Source organism: Macaca nemestrina, chromosome 1 (assembly GCF_043159975.1).
Source record: "Macaca nemestrina isolate mMacNem1 chromosome 1, mMacNem.hap1, whole genome shotgun sequence".
Taxonomy (NCBI): Eukaryota; Metazoa; Chordata; class Mammalia; order Primates; family Cercopithecidae; genus Macaca; species Macaca nemestrina.
In genome coordinates this window covers 28,209,926-28,212,620 of record NC_092125.1, presented here as the reverse complement: position 1 = coordinate 28,212,620, position 2,695 = coordinate 28,209,926, and positions in this window count along the sequence as shown.

The window sequence follows — 2,695 nt, the reverse complement described above, 5'->3', positions numbered from 1 at the left end:
GGTACGGGAGGCTTCACTTGAACATCCAATTTAAAGTGGCTTTCTAGCATCCCAGTACTCTCTAGCATCTCCTCCATTTAACTCGGCTTTATTTTTCTTCATAACACTTATTATGACCCAAAGTAACCTTGTTTAATTATCAGTTTTCTGTTTTTTCCAACTGGAATCAAACCAAGTTGGAGGAAAAAAACCTTTGCCTGACTTTTTCATTGCTTATTTCTGGCACTTGGTGCTTGGCACATGGAAGCTACTCAACAAATATCTGTAGACAAATAGAAATTCAAGGGGATCAAATAAAGCTTTGTTGCAGGTAATTGGATCCTAATGTTGAGCCTAAGAAAATCGGGCATTTAGAATCCAAGCAAGGGCCTATATTCAGGCCATGCAAGGCACATTGCCCAGCTTTAATGTCCACAAGTAACCTTCTGACAAGTTCATCTAACCCAACCACTCTCTGCTTCTCTCATCCCTATTTATCACTCATACTAAGCCTTTCATCTAGCCTCTCCTATAATTCCTCTTGGATATTCTGCAAATGACACATGGAAACATGGACTCTGTCCATGGGAACCAACACACATTTAACCACCCTTCCACTAAAGCTCCATTTGGTCTCCAGTATGTTTGGACTGGCTGTTTGTCAGAGGCCAGGATGTTGGTCACTCTCAGAACAGGAGCTTTGCATCCAATTGTTATAACTTTCTGTGTCCTAATCAAAGGCTCTGTTTTAAGTAGTTAGAGCTACATAGTATTTGGCTTAAACCACAGGAATCACTGGAAGGAAAATGGTAGTATGGGAGCTCAGTCAATTATTGTTGGAATCAAAATATGTAGGCCCAGTAGTGGCTGATCTAAGGGATGCTGTGTATGCAGAGCAGCTTAGGAATTGGAGAGGTAGGGTGGTTCTGATGCTCTGGTGACAACCAAGGAAAGAAAAAGAAAAGTGTACAGAATGGCTAGGAGGAATGAGGATCTGATTGAAAAGCACATAAATGCACATGACTTAATGAATGCATTACTCAATTTATTAACAAATATTTCAGGGTAGGCAAGGCTTGAAGGGAGAGTTAATTTTTTAATTCTCCTCCATCGAAATGTTTTAACAATATACCCAGAAAGTCTTTGGAATTCATGAACTCAGCTGCTGCTTATCAGCAGCTGTCAGAATCATAAAGATTATGCTTCACATTTCCACATATCTTTCAGAGTTAATATTTGTGTTCCACTTGCTGATTCAGCCATGAAGAGGCAATGGAAACAAAGAACAAAATAATGTTGTTGGTCTTTCTTTATGTCTGTCTTTCTTCCCTCCTCCTCCTTTTTTCTTTCTCTTTTTCTTTCTCTCCCCTCTCCTCTTCAGGAGAATCTGATTATTAGAACCTTAAGTGTGCAGGTTCAATTATTGTGGCATGTTTACTTTTTTTCCTGAAGCAGAATAGAGAGTGTTAAGTGCTAGATACACAAGGAGATTTTTGTTTGCTGACACCCACGTGGACTTGCTGCATTCTCCTATGTGCTGTGGTAAAGGAAGATGAAAACCATCTGTTCCTCATCCAATACTCATGACTTCTTGATATGTCTCTTAAAATTACAGTTGTTATAAGACTCTGTCATCCATTTCCTGTTTGCCAAGACACCTGTCATACGAGCTAGAATCAATAATTGCTAGTCTGTGAGAACACACACAACTTTTCTGGACCATTTTAAAGACAGCGGGGTCTCTTACAGTTGAGGACTCAAAAGTGCTGGATCTTTTGACTTATCTTGTCTCATCTTGTCTTTGCCACTCATGTTCCATGATCTATAAAATGAGAATAATATTAGCTACTGCATGGGGTTATTATGTGGCTACGTTAGTTAATGAGTATAAAGCACTTAGGAAATAAACAATTTTAGTAAAAAAAATCAATACGAGCAGGAATTAAATAAGATGTTGAATGCTGAGTCCTAAAGGAAGTCCCTGCCAGGATTTCTCAAAGGACTTTTTATAGCCACATTTATGAATTAGGAGGCTTTTTTATGTTAGTAAATTGCTTACACATATTTTTACATGGGCTGTATAACCTGTTCTTAGATCTAAACTTATACGTTGGTTTTGTAACAAGTATGAACTTTAATTTATAATTCCAGGGTGCAATAAATGGCAAATACATTTATTTTTCAAAACCTAATTTACTTAGGATTTTGGAAGATAAACACCAAGACATTTGTAACATTGGTAGAGGATATTCCTGGAGAATAGTGAGAGAGGAAATATCTCACCTCTCTGGTATCATTTAAGAACTGTGAGAGTCTTAGGCAGCTCAGAACATTAAGAGTAACCTTTTCGTCTTTGGTCGACATTGGTCACCATTGATATGTGTGTCGTCCAAGCACACCTGTGCCCTTGAAGGTGGGCAGCCCTGCTACTTCCATATCAGCCTTGGGTTCTAGTGTTTTTGCTGAAGCTAGGAACTTCCACATATCTCAAACTGTCCCCTTACATATACCAGGAAACCAATGTCCTCTAAGTTATTGCCACCTCCCCAGTTCATTGGAAAGGAAGATGCCGTTGAAAGACAGCAGGCAGGCTACTGTTTTCCCAAGCTCCCTAGACCTGCAGGACTCCCATTTTCTTTCTGAGAGACTCTCCCTAAATCTCTCCCCTACCAGATACTTTCAAATCCTCCCAGAAGTCACTTCTATGCCTTTGAAA